This window comes from Arachis ipaensis, chromosome B1, assembly GCF_059453495.1.
Source record: "Arachis ipaensis isolate K30076 ecotype BB chromosome B1, ASM5945349v1, whole genome shotgun sequence".
NCBI classification, from domain to species: domain Eukaryota; kingdom Viridiplantae; phylum Streptophyta; class Magnoliopsida; order Fabales; family Fabaceae; genus Arachis; species Arachis ipaensis.
In genome coordinates this window covers 151,668,849-151,686,179 of record NC_142436.1, presented here as the reverse complement: position 1 = coordinate 151,686,179, position 17,331 = coordinate 151,668,849, and positions in this window count along the sequence as shown.

Here is a 17,331-nt window from a genome sequence, read left to right as displayed (position 1 = left end):
TTACTTAAGATTCTCAATTTTACTCTGTGATGCCAAGGGGCTGAGAGCGTTTTGGGTTTCTAAGTGTTTTCCAAGAAGAACTGAATTGCTTACAATGTGTTCCTAAAACTTTATTTATAGACTAACCTAATATCAGCTGACAGTTACCATTTGTACACCTGTTGCTGAAAATTTAGATTGGCCCATAACCGTTCTCGCACCTGTTGTGAATTTCAAAAATCAAATAGATAACCAACTGTCAAATGATCTAATTTAATTTAAAATAAATATAAATATTATATATGGAGATATCACCAAGAAAATTCTCTGCACTCACACCAAAAGCACATTTTAAGGGATTCATTTTCAATTTATACTTTCTTATTCTTTCAAATGCTTTTTTTAAATTTTCTAGATGTTCTTTTTTAGCATTTAATTTGACAACCACATCGTCAACATAAATTTCCATAAAATTTTCAATAAAGTCATGAAAAATTTTATTCATTGCCCTTTGATAAGTTGCACCAGCATTTTTGAGTCCAAATGGCATCACAACCCATTCAAAAGTTCTTAAAGCACCTGGACACTTAAATACAGTTTTTGACACATCTTCCTCAGCTATATATATTTGATTATAACCTGAATATCCATTCATAAAACTTAACATTTCATGACCAGCAGTAGAATCTATCAACATATCAGCTATAGGCATTGGATATTCATTTTTTGGTGTTGCAGAATTTAAATCTCTAAAATCAATGCAAATCCTTAATTTTCCATTCTTTTTCATGACAGGAACAATATTAGAAATCCAGTTGACATACCTTGTTGTTCTGATAAGCTTAGCTTTAAGAAGTCTTTCAATCTCTTCTTTAATCTTTTGCATGACTTCAGGAGCAAATCTCCATGGTGGCTGCTTGACAAGTTTGACATTGGCTTTCAATGGCAATTGATATTCTACTAATTCACGATTCAAGCGTGGCATCTCTGCATAATCCCATGCAAAACAGTCGCAATAATTCTTCAAAATCTCTACCATTTCTTTTTTGAAATCATTAGGCAGTATCTTGCTCACATATGTTGGTCTAGGATAATCACCGTTTTCAATATCTACTTCCTCCAAAGGATCCTGCACCTCAACCTTTTTTATAGTGTCAGTGTTATTTTTTTCAAAACCTAAAGGACCATCATCATATATACAATCATAAGGTACACTGTCAATGCACCCTTCTCTGTCTGCCATATAGGCTGACAGCCGAGCCAGTTAGCTCGTCAAACTCATCATCTAAGTTTCTCCTGAGGCCGTATCCGGCCTGCCCTTAGGGACCAAAATAAAACTATTCATATCTATTTTGCACATCTCAATACTTTCAGGATTAAATGCCTTGGTGTCAACCGTCAGTGGCTTGACTCCAGGATTATACATCCTGAACTCCACATGCATCTCATCATAGTAACATGTACTATTATCAGCAGGAACTTCTTCCACTCCTCCATCTTCGTTCCAGAAAATTAACTTTTGATGTAGAGTGGATGGAATAGCATCCATTTCATGAATCCAATCACCTCCCAAAAGCAAGTTAAAACCAGCCTTAGAAGGAACAACAACAAATAGAGTTGGCCTATTGACAGAACCAACCTCAATTGACAGTAGAACCACACCTCTAACAGAAGAAGTCCTTCCATTAAAATCTGTTACCCCAATGCTACTTTTAATCAGATCTTTTTCAGTCTTTTCAAGCCTTCCCATCATTCTTTCAGGCATGAGATTGACAGTAGCTCTCCCGTCAACCAAAATATTATTGACTATCCTTCCATCAACATGAGCCTTAATACAACACGAGCCTTGATATGCAGTGGACGCAAGTGTTCATTGTCATTTTTAGTAGGCTTCTCAAACAATCCTCCACCACACATATTATCATCTAGCAATAAGCATTTACTTCCAGGAAAGACATCATAACAATCATCTTCTAATGACTCCACTTCCCGAACTTGACTATACTCCTCAGGCAGTATTAACACCACAACTATAGATTGCTTAACACCAAATATTGCTTCTAAGCGATCATCAAAACCAGTGTCAAAATTATTAGTAATTAAATCTTCATCCTTTTCTCTCTTATTTTCAACCATTACCTTCTTTCCAGCAAGATTCTTCTTTACATTTTTATTGCATTTAGGGTGATTAGAAGAATTACCTGTTTCTGCAGACTTGGCCATGGTTGGCAAAGGAGAAAAATTTACACCGTGTCCCTTGTATGGATCTAAAGGAACATACTCAGGTATATTCTCTTTTTGCTCAAAAGTTGTAAAATGATAATACTTTGGAATATTTTGACAATTTGGCCAAGGAAAATAATTAGGAACCTACTGCATGTTAGGATTATAACAAGAATAAATTGGCTTTGAGGGAATAGGCACATTTTTTGGAATATATATATTACCTCTATCTTGTGCATGATTCATGTTCCATAACTGAGACTCGTAGTACCTGGGTTTAAAAGGTCTAGACTTCACCCATTTGTTTTTTCCTCTTGCAAAAGCAGTAGGTTGATTCTGCACATTTCTCACATTCTGACCCATTTATTGTTTGAAATTTTGGTGGGAGGAACTCTTGTCTTTTGAGAAAATTCATCAGGTTTTTCATCAATCATGACTACAGTCTTCATCTTCTGGTTGATGGGTTGTATCCCAGTGTTGTTGACACACTTGTTCAAAGGAGCCTGACCGCCCAACTTTTGCTTTTCCTCGGCTATCTTCCGCTTTAGCTCGTTAGTTTCATTTTCTTTTTCAGCAATCTTCTTTCTCAACTCAGCCTTTTCTTTCTCTTCAACTTTGTACTTTTCAAACTCTTTTGCAGCTTCCTTGTCAAAAACAGCGTTGCACTTTGGGCACATAGCCATACTGTTGTCAGATTCTTTAATTCTCAACAAAAAATCTAAAAGATCCTCACCAGGACGAGGATAAATTGGCTTCTTGTCTCGCTAAAAAATCCTCAGATCTTTATTTTCATCTTGAGCACTAACCATTGTGGCGTCAATTTCTACCATGTTGACTGACAAATTGAATGGCTCAACATAATTTGAATCAGCAGCAAATGGTTCAGTGTCTATCTTCATAGTAGTTTTATCCTCAAACTTCAACCTTCTTTAATGGCTTTTTGTATTAGGAACAGACGCAATTATTAGTGGTGTGCGAAAATACCTGATGAAACTTACAAAATTTCTTATTCTTTATTTCATCAGCTGAAGATATCTTTTTCCCTTCTGATAAAATAAGCTGCTTATCTTTTAATAAAACCTCAAATATTTGATCTGCCTTAAAAATATCAAAAGAATAAGTCTTATTCTCAATTTTAGAATAAGAAGAAACTTTTTTTTCCTTTAACAGGCTTTAAAGATTTGTATATATAAGGAGGACCCCACGTAATTCGGCAATATAAATCTCTTTCTCATCTGAATCATTACTATCGGAAAAACAATCAACATATGCAATCTTTTTTTAACCCTTTTTAAAATTTTCTTTTCTTTCTTAATTTGCTCTATCTGTCTTACTCTCTTAGCTAATTGGAAAAGATCTAAAGTATGTTGATTAACAAGTTTCTTCCTAACTCCAAATTCTAGCCCATTAGTAGCCATTTTGACAACTTCAGATTCTGGAATCGGAGTAAAATATTTATTTCTCATGTTTCTAAACCGTGCCAAATAAGTGTCAATGGATTCTCCCTCTGCATGTTTGACAGAGAATAAATTTGTAAGACTAACTTTTAATTCACCTCGAAAAAATTGATCATGAAAATTTTTTTCTAACTGTGCCCAAGAATGAATAGAATTTGGTCTCAAGTTGGAGAACCATGTAAATGCATTTTTTGTTAAAGAAGAAGAAAAATATTTCATCTTGAGATATTCATTAGAAACTGCTTCCCCAATTTCAATAGTATATCGAGCAATATGCTCTACTGTAGACTCATTTTTTTCTCCAGAAAATTTTGTAAGGGATTTTAGAATTTTCCAACCTCTTGGAAGCTCTGCCTGTTGGACACATTCAGGAAAAGCGGACACGAAATATGGCCTATTTAAGCAACCAACATTAAATCCCAAACGGTTTAACACTTGTTCGACATTTCTAGCTAGATTATGATTCCCTCCTAAGTTATTTTGCCTAGGTCTTTCCAACATATCATCAGCATTTTGACCATGTCTAGGCATATGAACATCATAATTAGGAATTGCTCCACCATTCTGATTGACATTATCAAATCTTAAACCCTGGTTGTCATTTTTTTCTAAATTTACCATAGTAGCAATCCTGTTAACTTACCTATTTAATTGTTCAATTCTAGTGTTTGTGTTTTCTAAAAGATGATTTAAAACTGTCACCATTTGATGAGTTAACATGTTTACTAGATCATGGTGGCTTTCATCCATCTGTTGCCTAATATTTGCTAAAGATCCTACGGTTTGACTAGGTTGATTAATAGGCATTGCTCTTGACATGTCAGAAAACACGGGTCTGGAATTTTCTACCCTAGTGACAGTGGATATAGTAGAATTAGATGCACTGTTATTTCCTGTATTAATAGCATGTGAAAACTTTTGTTGTGATATGTGTGAACCTGACACCCCAGAAACAGATACATTTGACATGCCATATGAATTTTGATAAAGAGAATTTTGAAAAGTTGAGTAGAGAGCCACAGGCAATCCTTGTGTCACCATGGGGGGACATACCCCAGTGGCAAGCCATATGGCGGCCACCCCACGGTATTTATGTGAGTTGTATTTAACCATGTATGGGCATGGCCAATGCTATCATGCCTCACTGACAGCAAGGTAGGCTCTGCATTTGAAATCATAGGAGAATTTCTGGATTCATTTCCTCTAGTCTCATCACTGGAAATAGAAGAAGATGCTGCAGAAGTATTTGACATGTCAACTGACGCTGATTTCTTTGCCTCTGGACGCACGAACTTACCATTGCGCAACCACATACAAATTCAAAACTCCTGGTTTTCCTTTTGACAATTACAATCTATTGACATGCCAATTTGTTTTACTCAAATTTTTTTTATGTTTAAAAGAAAACGTGGGTATCTCAATGTCGCAATTGTAACGTCAAATAAAATTAAAAGGAATAAAAGTAACAAATAAACATATAAATGCAAGGTGCCGGTGGCGAAGTAAATTGCAAAAATTGAAACAAATAAGAAATTAAAAAGAAGATTAAGGAAAAAACATGAACGTAAAAGAGAAGAAAACGTAAAAGTAGAGGAATTTTATTAATAAAAACTGGGAAAAAGCAAAGTACAAGTGTTTGAGTTCAGAGGAATTACTTAAGATTCCCAATTTTACTCTGTGATGCCAAGGGACTGAGAGTGTTTTGGGTTTCTAAGTGTTTTCCAAAAAGAACTAAACTGCTTACAATGTGTTCTTAAAGCTTTATTTATAGACTAACCTAATGTCAGTTGACAGTTACCATTTGTACACCTGTTGCGAAAAATTTAGATTGACCCGTAACCGTTCCCGCACCTCTTGTGAATTTCAAAAATCAAATAAATAATCAACTGTCAAATGATCTAATTTAATTTAAAATAGATATAAATATTATATATGAAGACATCACCATATAACTAATTATTTTTTTTTATAATTTTTTTATAAAAATTATATTTTGTCTAACACTAACTTTCTTTCTTTTCTTTTTTTTTTTTTCGTTCACGCTTTATCTTTCTTTCATATCAATAAAATAAAGAATTATTCTTCACATACAAGTTATTTACACGTACAAGTTTATACAAGTCATTTATATTATATTGTTTAAAAATTTTTGGTGTATGTGTATTGATAAATTTTGTATAATTCAAAATTCTTCTTCTTCTTTCTTGCATTATAAAAGTGAATTTTATTAAGTTAGGGTTAACTTGTATAAACTTGTATGCCAAAAAGACTTGTATGTGTAGCAAGTCTCTAAAATAAAATATATATTGAAATTAATATTTGTTTAGCTGTAAAAGCCCAATACCAAGCTGCTCACAAGACCCAAGTCCGAAAACGAAGGCCCAACTCAAAATGGATAATCAGTGGTACGTTCGGATCCAAAATACGTATCCAAGTTGCTCTCACTTTCAGCGTGGAGTTTACAAAAATCCACTCCAATTCTGGCTCCATACTCTCAAAATTTCACCGTCTTAACTCACCTGTGTTGAGGCTTAGTTCAGGTGACAAAATTTTGTGTCTCTAGACTACATCTAGATTTAAAATTTAGCATAAATCAAGCTGTGAAATCTTTTAATGTTGGCTGTATGTGCAGTGTGAATATGTTTGTGATATATTGTCTAAGATTAGGAGTTATCTAATTTATTGGATAAAAAAAAAACTTTTAATTCTTAAGTTTATAATATTGAATAAATGGTCAAATTAATTCTTAAAAGATCACTCATTTTTTAAATTGATCATCGAAAAAATTTTATAATCAAATTCGTCTTTTAAAATTTTAAATTAGTCATGTTAGTCATTCCGCCACTAATGCTAACGGTATCAAAATTTGTTGATGTGTTACGTTAAGTAACATTACAACACACACTTAGTAGTCTTAATTGACTATTAACATAAATAATTTATAAAATTATACCAAATCAACCTCAAATTGAGAGATTCTAATACCTCAAATTCTTTTTTTAATTAAGTTTTAATTTAATCTAATTTTATAAATTTATTATGCTAATAGTTAATTGAGACTTCTAAAAATGTATTGTAATATTAGTTAACATATTATATTAATAAATTTTAATACTATTAATAAAAAAATGGTAAAAAAACTAATATGATTCATTTAAAATTTTTAAAGAATGAATTTAATTAAAAAAATTTTCAAATATAATACTAATTAAAGAACGAATTTAATTAAAAAAATTTAAATATTAATTTAAAAAATATGTACTTTTTGATAAATTAATTCAACTATTTACTCTTATAATATTGGGTGGATGTTCAAGTTCGCAGGATATTAATATTGGGGGACTACTAGTGTACAGATGTAGTTGTAAAGGTTTTTGTCTTTTATGGCTGAAAAAGCGTGTCACTAAAAGTGTTGCTTAAAGAGAAAGTGTTATCCTTAATCGTTAACTTGGCTCTGATACCAAATTTTACCATTTCTATCCAATTTTTTACTAGTCCTTGATGTATATTGTGATTTCATTTTTATAGTTTTTAATCTTGTTTTAGTTTATAATATTCTTTTTTGCATGGATTATTGTATATAAAATCTTTTATCTGTTTGTCTTCTTCTTTAATATAATTTCTCAAATCCTCAAAAACTTCTTTTATTTCTACACTTTCTATTGTTTCTAAATACCTTCTTAATTTTTCGACTTGATTCTCCATTTTTTCTTTCAACAGATTTAATTCTTTTAAGTCATAATATGGTTTTCCAGGCATTTATAAATTTTTTAAATTTAATTCCAACTTGTTTATATTTATTCTTATTTCTATCCTTTTTATTATAAGGTCATCAATTTCGATCTGAAGGTTATTTAATTTCTTTTTATACTCTTTTATTTTACTTTTTAATTTTTCCGCCCTTTTTCTTTTTATTTTATTTTCTGGTTTTTCAATCTTTTTATGCTTCATTATTTATTTTAAAATTTCTGCAAACTCTATCATCGATTCATCACTATTTTCTAGAGATTCTATTAATTTTTCTAGCTCTTCAACTTCTTTTCTTAACTTGTCATAGATTATTTTTAGAGCTTCAAATACTCTTTGATTTATTTCAGAAAACTGTAAATAATTCAAACGATTTTCTCTTTCAAAGAGCTCTTGTTTCTTGTCTTGATAAGTTACATATATTTCTTCTTTATTTATTGTCATAATTTAGTGTTTAGGGTTTCATTTAATTTTTCGACCTTTTTTGTTAATTCTTTTATTTCAGAATTTTCTTCTTTAATCTTTAACTTAGATAAACTTAAAGGGCTATTAATTTTAGATTCTCTTATTTGAAAATTCGATGAAAATAATTTTCCTGATGGTTCTTTTAATAATAGAACTGGGTTTTCAATAGCTTTATATTTTGGTATTTCTGTTTTTACAATTTTCTGAAATAATTCATCGACATAAATTCTTTCTCTGTTTTTAAATATTATACTATGATGGCTATTTGTTAAAGCATAATTTATTGCATATGTAATTGAAAATGGTTCATCATCTTGTTCCATTAGATTCTTTCTGTGAAATTTATAAGCCAAACTTATAGATCTTCCAAGATTTTCAGTTGATAAAGGTATAGCATACCCAAGATGGGCATTGAATTTAACATTTACGTTTGCCAAGTTTCCATGAACAATTCCAATTATTTGATCTATTGGGTCATCAGTAATTCTTTTGTCACAGATTGCTAAGCTTATTGGTGAATTAATTCCTTTCATATATGTAGATTTGATTAAGACTTGTATAGTACTAATATGAATCTATCCAATTTTAGATCTTTTTTGTTGATCCTTAATTTTTCCAATCTGTTTACTTAATTCTTCATCATTTATTAAAGCTATTTCAAGTTCTCCATTGGCGGATTTTATCTTTATAGGGGCTTCAAGTTGAATTTTTCCATAGTATATTATATTTTTTCTATTAAAAACTTCTTTTAAAAGGTTCTGTTTATTAAAATTTTCATTTGATTTGAGATTTAATTCTGTTTTTAGAACAGCCTGTTTTTCATTATCTAATAAAGCAGTTAATCTATAATAATCAGATTCTTCTGTTAATTCTAAACTTTCTAAATAATTCATAAATGAAAGACTAGGATGAAGATGTACCTTTCTGGAGAAAAACTTCCTTTATTTAGTATATTTTACATAAGATGTTTTTATCTCCAGAGGGGAGATTGTAAATACTAACTCCAGAGGGGAGTTTAGAACTATTTTTCCTAAAGGAATTCTTCCTCAGAACATAGAATCGCCTCGGCACCTTCCTCCTTGCTCTCCTAGCATGTGAGTACTCTTTGCCTCCTGCTTTCTATTTTCTGATACCTTTACAATTGCCTAAACAACCTATTTATAGTAGTTGGGTTTGATGGACAATTCCCATCCTTACCCTTCTTATGACGTCATTGCTTACGTCATTGTTTGTTCTCTTTCACCAGCTACATTGTTGGTGCTCTATGACCTAAGTGCTTACGTCACTATGCAATAATGTTGAGAGATGCTTCAGATGTGCTGTCCTCTTCTTTTATCATATGACCGTCAGATGCATTGTCTTTTTCCTTCATCATGTGAGTTGATTCCGTTTCATTATTGCTTTCTTCAGATATCTCTGAGGCACATAGCTGGCACTTGTGGTCTTCTCTGTCTTTTATCAAATAGCAGAGATTCCTCTTTATCCTTTCAGGGAGCTTTTCTAAAAGTCCAGATAAGTTGTAAAATGCTGATTCAAATTCCACCAAGAGTCTCATCTCTCTTTCTTCAATTTCATTTCTTTTACTGGACACAAGCAGAGTATTTCTACTTTTATAATTAATCCTTGTGTGAGATTCCTTCGTTATTTTTTGAGTTCTTTCAAAGACCCTTGCTAATGTGCTGGCTAGCCTTCCTTCATGACTGTAAATTGTTAAGTCTTGAATCTGATCAATTGGTTGAAAATTTTCTGGGAAGACGGACATGAATATTACTTGGTGTGCTGGAACCAAGCATTCTTCTTCTTCATTAAAAATAGGTTGACTGTTTGTAAATTTTAGGGATATATCCCTTGGATTTACATTGTCAATCATATTTTTAAATCTCTTTACTGCATCAACGAATCCTGCAGGAAACTCACTAATAATTTTTAGATCATTAAAAATTAAAATTGTATCAATTAATCCATATTGGAAAAACTGATAGGTGTCAGATGGAGAAGCATCTGGAAATATAACCAGCTTTGTTAGCTGTTCTTTGGCAATAGGATAATATCCCAAAATTGCCCTTTTTTCTTCAGTCCAATTCAGGACTATGTTAAGGGTTTCTCTGAGATTTGATCTACAGACCCTTTTCTTTTCCTTGATTTCAGCCCTTGTAGGAATGTTTCTGATTATCCCTGTTCTCTGGGTTTGAATTGGAGCTTTATCTGCTCTTTTCAGGGTTTGCTCTGGATGGAGAGCTTCATATTCCCTGAAGGATTCCTTTGCTTCTTCCAGTGTTAGAAACCCTCCTTTATGAATTATCCTTGATTGATGTGTGAATGGTGCTGCTTTTTCCCAGACATCATATACTCCTTTCATGGGGCCATTATAAATTACATAATATTTTTTTATCTTGGGTGGATTTTTTAATGATTTCAGCAATTGTTTTATTTTCTGAAATTTTTTCTTCACCTGATTTGTCCACCACGCTTAGCTGGCTGAACTCTGATGGTTTTTCTTGTTGTGTTGATTTCATTGCTTCGATGGCCTTCTTGAGAGATTGGATTTTTGTCCTTATTTGCTCACAATGCTTGCATTTTTCGAGTTCTTGCTCGTATTTTTGAATTTCTTGATCTAATGCGTTGTAGACGAACTCCATTCTCTTGTTAATGTATCTGCAATAACATTTTTGTCACCCTTAATATATTCAATTTTTATTGGATATTGTAACAAAAATAATTACCATCTTACCAATCGTCCATGATTATAATCAACTTTTAAATTATATCGTATGAAACCTGTTAAGTAACTTGAATCTGCCCTTAATGTAAATTCTCTAGATAGTAAATCAATTTTCCATTTCTTAAGAGATTTAATTGCTGCTAGAGTTTCCTTTTCATGAGTGGTATATCTCTGTTCTGTTGGAGTAAAAGTCCCTGAAATATACCTGCAAAGTAATTCCTTTGGAGAATCTTTAGAATCTAGTGATTCTTTTTCTTGTTTCAAACTTTTCATAGCTTTCTTAGCTTTTAGACATCTTGACCAGGTTATGTCTGAAGCATCTGTTTCTACTATTAAGTAGTCATTTTCTTCTGGAATATAAAGTTCTGGAAGTTTTTTACATAATTCTTTAATTCTTTGAATTTGCGTACTATCTTTTTCATCCCATTTCCATTCTTTTTTAGTACTTATTTTTGGAAATAAGCTTTTAGTGTATTCTGTTATATTCTTTAAAAATCCTTGATCAGAAATATAATTTATACAACCTAAAAATCTTTGTAATTATTTTCTATCTTCTATTTTATTAGGAAATAAATTTACCTTTTCTAGGACATTTGGTTGAAGTTTTAACTTTCCTTGAGTGGATAGAATTAATCCAAGAAATTCTATTTCTTGTTTTGCTATTCTTGCTTTCTTTTTGCTAAGAACTAATCCTTTTTCTTTACATCTTTCTAGAACTATTAATAATTTTTGAAGATGATCTTCTCTATCCTGTTTTGTAAAAATTAGTATATCATCAATGTATACTAAAACAAATTCATTTAACTCTTTTAGATTTTCCTCCATAAATCTTTGATAAATACCTGGGGCTTGTTTTAATCCGAATGGTAATACATTCCATTCATAAAGCAACACACTTGTTGATTCTTTTGTTGGGCAAGTAAAAGCAGTTAATTTCTTTGTTTCTTCGTCTAAACGAAGTTGCCAATATCCTGATTTTGCATCAAGAGATGAAAACCAAGTTGCTCCTTTGATTTTTTCTAAAATAGAATCTTTTCTTGGAAGTTTATGAGCATCACCAATAGTTGCTTCATTCATCTTCTTATAGTTAATAACCATTCTTCGTTTTCCCCTTTTAATTTCATTATTGTTTTCGACATAAAAAGCTAGAGCCGCATGAGGACTTTTACTTAATCTTATAATTCCTTTTTCCAAAAGATCCCTACATTCTAGTGAAAACTCTTCTCTATCTCTTGCGGAATAAGGAATTTTATTTGGAACATTTATCTCTTTTGTAGAATCTTTTAATTTAATACTTACTAATTCGTTATTTGTATTTTTAATATCTAAAGGATTTTCAGCACAAATTTCATCCAAAAGTTCTTCTATTTTTATTTCAAGATTATTTTTTGGGATATTTATCTGAAAGTATAAATTTAAATAACATGTTTCTAATATAGAAAATATTTTAAATTTTAAGATCTTATCTATAGTAGTAGTCGGTATTTTTATACGTTTTGATTTTTGATTTATTGAAGAATCGTGTGGAGCTTTTAAAACTATATATGTTAATTCTTGAATGAATGGATGATATAGCTTTAAAAAATTATTTCCTATGGTAAAATCCATTCCAGAGTCTAACATATATATAGATGGAATAATGAACCTATAATTTTGAATAAAAATTTCAACCATCTCTGCTTTTTGGTCAATTTTATGTATTGATTTGTCAGCTATTCTAACTCTTAATGGTTTCTTTAATTTTTTCCAATCAAGTTTTATATTTGAACTAGCAAAGCATTGTGTTGCTCCAGAATCTATGAAAGCATTTATAAACTTTTCTGTTATTTTTATAGTAATAAACGTGGCATTATTACTCAGTCTCTGAGTCTGTTTCCGAGACATACTCAAAAATATAGTCTAAGTTATCATCAGATTCCTCTAAAGGTTCCATGAAACAAGACTTAGCAATTTCTATTTGTTTAGTAAGATCCTTTTTATCCTTCTTTTTTGGACATTCATTTGCATAGTGTCCTTCTTCTTGGCAATACCAACATTTACAATTTTCTTTTTTATTTGGGCAATAGTTATTTCTTTGTCTTTTGTTTTTATTATTATTTTCTTTTCTAAAATATCTCTTTTTTCTCCAGTTTGGATAGTATTTTCTTTTTCTAAATTGATATTTTCTTTTTCTTTGAAAATTTTTATTAAGACCATATTTTTGAGGTATTTCTTCATTATCTTGACAGCAAATTCTAATTATATTTGCAAATCTTTTTTGAGTTGCTTCTTGCATACAACGTTCTTTTATTTCCTCTCTTATTGCAAAGGTTGCTCCACCAAAGTTATTTTCAATTGTTCCTCTATTTATTTCTCTTATAAATCTTCCCATTATAAATTCATTAGCAGGATATGGAAGTTTTGTTATATACATACTAAGATAATGATTTTTATCTTCTTCTTTTAATTTGTAATAATGTATTCTATATTCACATATATAAGACTCTACATTACATAGATCATGTATCTGAATATTAGCTAAATGGTTTTTTGCTTCTTGATATTCTTTATTATAGACTTCTTGTCTATGATCTATAATATTTTTTCCAAAAAATTCTTTATATAGAATCATCATTATATATAATATCTTATCATAAGCTGTTGTTTTTGTTGTTAAATCTTCTATTATTTGGTTTTCTATTGATGTCATATAATCTCTTATAGTTCCTTTAGTATGAAACCCTATGTAATTCCAAATATCTCTTCCAGACAATTCACTAAGTTTTGGATTAGTAAAGGCTTCTAATAAAAAGGAATTCAACCAATTTTCGAAAATTTATTTTTCATTCTTTTTACAGTCTAAATCGAGCATTCTATCTCCTTCCATTTCCTGGATTTTAGGAACGTATTTTGATGGTATTTTTGTATATTTTGAATCTTTATTTATAAACCCTTTTTTAAAAGCATAATTATCAAAACCTGTTTCCCATTTAAATTGAGATTGATTATCCTTAGATGTTCCAGCTTCATTTTTCACTTGTATTGGAATTGCTGGTTCTTCGTCACTTGAATAATCTAGAATGTGTTCTTCATTTTCTATATTTTCAGAGTTTACTAATTCTTCTTCTATTTGAAATCCCTGTTCCATAATATTATTTTCTTGAGCCATTTTTAATTGTTTAAAAAGCATTGTAACTTCTTCTAATTTTTCTTCAATATTCATAATTTTAGTGGTGGTTTTACTTTTAAATCTGTTATTTTGATTATATTTTGAAATTTTTCTTCTTTGGGATTCTCTTTTTCCTTATTTCTCTGAAATTTTATGGATACTAATATTTCTTCAAGCATATCTACTATAGAATTTAATTGTGGGTTAAAAGTATGATAAAGATGTGGGGAATCATTTCCATGGTAACATTTTTTAGAAATTCCGTGTGAAAAATAAGTTTTTTCAGGTTTTTGAAGTCCTTCAATAAAACTTATAGTAAAATAAAGATTTTGAGAAAAATCATTTTGTATTGATTTTAAGAATTCGGTGTCATTACAGTTAACATTAGTTAAAATCATTAATTTTTGATCTATTAATTTTGATAACTTAATTATTTCTTCTCTTAAATCTTCTAATTTACTTTTTTCCATTAGGTGACGCTTTTCTTTGTGAAGAGCTACGGTTTTAAATGAAAAGTGTGGCTTTAGGATGTGTGATTTGGATTTTGCCACCTAGGCACATCTTTAAACTTTGCTCTTTACCTTATATTTCTCCTTAATATTGTCATTTCTATATTCTCTGGGGTCCCCGGAATTTTTATTATTATTAAAAGGAGACAAAAATAGATGCACTTCCATATTTACCGCTATAGTGTAGTAGTGTCCAAACTCCAAATTGCTTCCTGTTACCCTCCAACAACAATTTTCTATTTTTGGAAAAAGAAAGGGAAAAGAAACGTATATCCAACAGTATAGGAAAAATTTTAAGTGTATCAAAAATAACAGTGTTCCAGTTATTTTAACCATTGATTTTAATTAATATATATTATATATTTTTTTTATAATTCAGATAAACGATTAAAACAACTGAAATACCAATATTTTCAATACACTTGAAACTCTTCTAATAATATAACTTCAACTTTAAAACAAGGTTAAACGAAAAGGTAGTATAACGGTACTGTACATAACCAAAAATGTTAGACCACCAATAAAATTTATTTATTATTATTTTTAGTTATTAATTTAATTCTTCTATAATTAAATCATTTAATAACATAATTTTGATCTATATATTTAAATATTAATAAATTTTTTTTACTAAAGATAGAAGACTCGAACGTGTAACCTCTCAAACGACATCATCTCCCCATACTTAATTAAGAGGTTGCAGATTCGAGTCTCCTATCTTTTGGTAAAAAATAATAATAATAATAATAATAATTAATTACTGATTAAAAACAATAAATTCTTATGTCTCTAATATTTTTCAAAATAACCACATACTATGTTTCTTTGGTCTAAACAAAATATGAAGATTATTTACCGTGACTATTACTATAGACGTTTAACCTGAGAGATAGATGTGTAGAGATGAAGTGGGAGGGTGTGTCCATGCTTATAGCTTAGGCAGGATGGAATATATGGTCCCAAAATTATGTGTTATTTTGTAAGCATCTGTGTTTGTTGATCAACTTGTTTGCTGTGTTAGAATTCAGATAGTGACACCCCTGCTACCCACTACACCATTGCTCACTCATGTATATGTAAACCTTCTATGCTCAATTTTAAATTTCAAATTATCTTACCTTATACTTTCTTATTTCGGTATATTATATATTTGTTGCCGCAAGTCCCACCCAAGTTTAGGCATACATTTTTTTTTTAATGTGCATCATAATTATATTCATTATACCTGTGCGTATTTTCAATATTTCCGAGTGACATGCATTCGAAGTATCTTGAGTCTTGAACCTCTTTCTATTATTTAAACTGATACTATATATCTCACGTCTCTAATAATCTATTATATATTACTAATTTTACAACTAAAATATATTACGTGTTATTCTTTTATTATAATTAAAATTAAATACTTCTTTCTAAAATAAAAAGTTTTTCTATCCTTTCTCTTTTTTTTTTCTATTTTTCTCATTTCTTCATTCACTCTATCTCTCTTATATATCATTATTAATGACTAATTATAAATTTGACAATTAAAATATATAACATAACATTCTCTAATTATATTCAAATTAAATTAAAATTAAAATTAAAATATTAAAACTGAAATATAGCTATATTATATATTATATTTATATATTACTAACTAATTTAATAACTAAAATGCGTCACATGACATTCTCTTATTAAAATTTAGAAAAGATATTTTTTTTTGAAAATTAGTAAATCTCTCTCTTTTTTTTCTATTTCGCTCTATTATTTTCATTTTATATATAATTTATAATTTATATTAGTAATTTGACAAATCAAAATATGTCATCAATTATTTTTTTTATTATATTTTTTTCTTACGATTTTTTTATAAAAATTATTTAATATTATAAATTTTTTGTACCATAATTTATAATTTCAAATTCAATATAATTTTAAAAGATTTATATATTTCCATAAGGATTTACGTACTAGTTTCTAAACTAAAGAAAATTATATGGTACAGATCTAAATCTGTACAGATTTAAAGATTTGCTTACTTAAACCACACTTTTTAGGGGGATGCTCCTATAAAGTTACATAAAATGTCTTTTTATAAAGACGCCTACGTGTCGTTGTATTATTGGACGTTTTTAATGAATCAGTTTCTTTAAAATTTTTTAATTAACCAAATTAAAACCAATTTTAATATTCTAAAATCCGGCCAGACCGATCAGTCTAACCGGTTCAATCAAAAACCGACTTGAAAAATAATCTGGTCCACTTTCCAAACCCACCCCTTCCCCCTAACAAGTAACACCCGCCCATTTCCCCTAGCACCCACCCATTTCCCCAATACGTGAATCATATATCACTATCACCTGAAGTCTGAACCCATAGCACCTTCCAAACTCACCCTACCAAAACCCTAAGTTCTCCCTGCAACTGTTCTGCCGCGGTGCCGCCGCCGTCCGTGCTGTCGGCGCCTCTGCTTCCTCTCTCGTAGTTCGGCGTCCTCCTTCCCCCTGTCCCCGTCCTCCCTGGATTCTCTCGAACTTGGAGCAGCTCGCCGCTGTGTTGCCACTCGCTGTCGTCTCGCCGGGCGCCGTCCATGTCGTCGTCGAAGGTTAGCGGCACTGCCTTCACTTCGGTTCTTCTCTTCCTTTTATGTCCTGTTGTTGATTTTTGAATGTGAAACTGTGACTGGGTTAATGGAAAATCAAATAATTTTGTGTTGTTGCTCTTTTTTTAATTGCTGAAGCTTTTGTTGAAATTTTCTTGCTGCTGCTAAAAATAGAAATAAAATCATTACTGAAATTTTTGTTTAGCTTTATTGATTTCAGGTTTAGTGTGATTAGGGATTGCTTGTTACTGATTTGTAACGATTGTTGCTGAATGCTAAAAATGAAAATCAAATCAAGTGTTGTTTGCCTGAATCTCTTGGTCTCAGTTTGTATGTCCATGAAGGGCTTCTTCTCCATGTTTTCCTTTTTCGCATTCCAACATCCTTTGCCTCCTCACCATCACCATCGCTGCCACCTTGTCCTTTGGTTCTTGGTGTTTCGCCTCTTCCTGCACGAAACCTCTATATAAGTTAAGGAATGTTCCGCAGTGTGG